Below are 2,197 nucleotides of genomic sequence, written 5' to 3'. Positions count from 1 at the left end.
ATTACATCCACTAGGCATCAAAGTTCACCACCAGTGCAAATATAGGGAACAAAGCAGCATATCACATACATTGGTTGTCAAAGTTGGCGACCAGTGCAAATAAATGCCACAGCAAAACAATTCCAGAACTGAAACCATTTTAGAAGAGCTCGAGAAACAATATCCTGGGTACCCATAATGATGGCAGGATGCTTAGCAAGCTTATTAACTTCCTCTTGTTTGTCGCTTAAATCCTCCAGCGCTTGCTGTTGCACCAGAAAGTATGCATCTGAATTATGTAGGGACTTCCTCAGTCCTTCAGCTTCCTGTCATAGAACATCTGATCGATGTCTTTCAACTTGAAGTTGAGACTCAAGAACCGAACTGATTCAGGCAGCAAGTTAGAAAAACCGGTTCCAGTAGTAGTAGCCAGTAACTCGAACACTACATCAAGACAGGACTTTAGGGTTGTCTTGGTGTCTTCAATATAGTTTTTATCAGCTTTCTTGGAGACCAACAGGGATGTCTCACTATCTTGAACCTATCTGCATTACTTCCTTTACCATTGCATAATGGGGTACTCTTTTCCAATATTTTATACGCATTCTGAAAGAGAAACACACAGACACATCACAGGTTTACCATGTTGTATATGAAACTCATTTCGGTAAACCAGTTAGTAGTAAGGTGGACAGGATAACAGCATGAAACAAACATATATCTATGTAGTATGGTCACTGTATGGTCTATATCATTCTAGTTTATGTTGCCAAATCAAGATAGAGACAGTTCAAGTCATATCTATTTAAGACAAAGCAACATAGACAGAATATAAGTGTGGGAAACTACACAGCAATAACAAGACTTGTAATGTGCATGTCATGAGAACATCAATGTTTATTCAATTGAAACTGAAATCAACATAGAGCAAGTTACAACAGCAAACATGTTAAAGAAACATGTTTAAAACATACCTATTGCGCCATTGGAGTTTCAATTGCATCCTTCAAATTTGAAATTAGTTGGTATGAGTAAATACAGTGATGCAAGAGCAAAGGAGTATGAACCATAGCTACGAAACCTGACCTGAGAACAATTCTTCTTCTACTTTAAGCGTTGACTTGGGGTTCGGAGTGGTGGTCCTCGTGCTTTGGGCACTGTAGTTGCCTTACTAACTGCTCGTGTTTGGGTGCTCTGTGGTGGAGATGATGTTGTGTCAACTGGAACTGGGTTACTATCTGCTTGGGTTGTGGTTAGAAGGGATGTAGCTGGTTCTCTGTCCAACTGGGTAGGGGTACAATCTGCGTGAGTCTGGGTTATGTGTGGTGGGGCTGGTTCTTGGCCAAGTACAACCGTGGTTCTATCTGCATCGACGGGTGAGGGAGTCCTGGATTAAGGGGTCCTCGAGCATCCGGACTGATGGGTCGTGAAGATACAAGACAAAAGACTTCCTCCCGTGTCCGGATGGGACTCTCCTTTGCATGGAAGGCAAGCTTGGTGTTCAGATATGAAGATTCCTTCCTCTGTAAATCGACTTTGTACAACCCTAGGCCCCTCCAGTGTCTATATAAACCGGAGGGTTTTGTCCGTAAAGACAATCACAATCATACAGGCTAGACATCTAGGGTTTAGCCATTACGATCTCGTGGTAGATCAACTCTTGTAATCATTATATTCATCAAGATCAATCAAAAAGGAAGTAGGGTATTACCTCCATCAAGAGGGCCCGAACCTGGGTAAACATCATGTCCCCTGTCTCCTATTACCACCGACCTTAGGCGCACAGTTCGGGACACCCTACCCGAGATCCACCGGTTTTGACACCGACATTGGTGCTTTCATTGAGAGTTCCGTTGTGTCGTCGCCAGAAGGTTCGATGGCCCCATCCATCATCCACAACAATCCCGCCCCGAGGGAGGTCTTTCTCCCCGGCCAGATCTTTATGTTCGGCGGCTTCGCACTGCGGGCCAACTCACTTGGCCATCTAGAGCAGATCGACAGCTACGCCCCAGGTCACCAGATTAGTTTTGGAAATCTGGACTATGTTGCTGATATCCGAGGAGACTTGATCTTCCAAGGGTTCACGACCCCAACCTCCGCTCTGGCCTTAGATCCGAAGTGCATCGCCAGGTCCGAAGATGGGATTCTTGAGCCTGCCGGACTATCTGCGGCCACTAAGTCCAGTACAAGAGAGTCAGAGGAAGTAGTGTCGCTGGCA

The sequence above is a fragment of the Triticum aestivum genome, chromosome 2A, assembly GCF_018294505.1.
Source record: "Triticum aestivum cultivar Chinese Spring chromosome 2A, IWGSC CS RefSeq v2.1, whole genome shotgun sequence".
Classification (NCBI taxonomy): domain Eukaryota; kingdom Viridiplantae; phylum Streptophyta; class Magnoliopsida; order Poales; family Poaceae; genus Triticum; species Triticum aestivum.
This window is presented reverse-complemented; position numbering follows the sequence as displayed.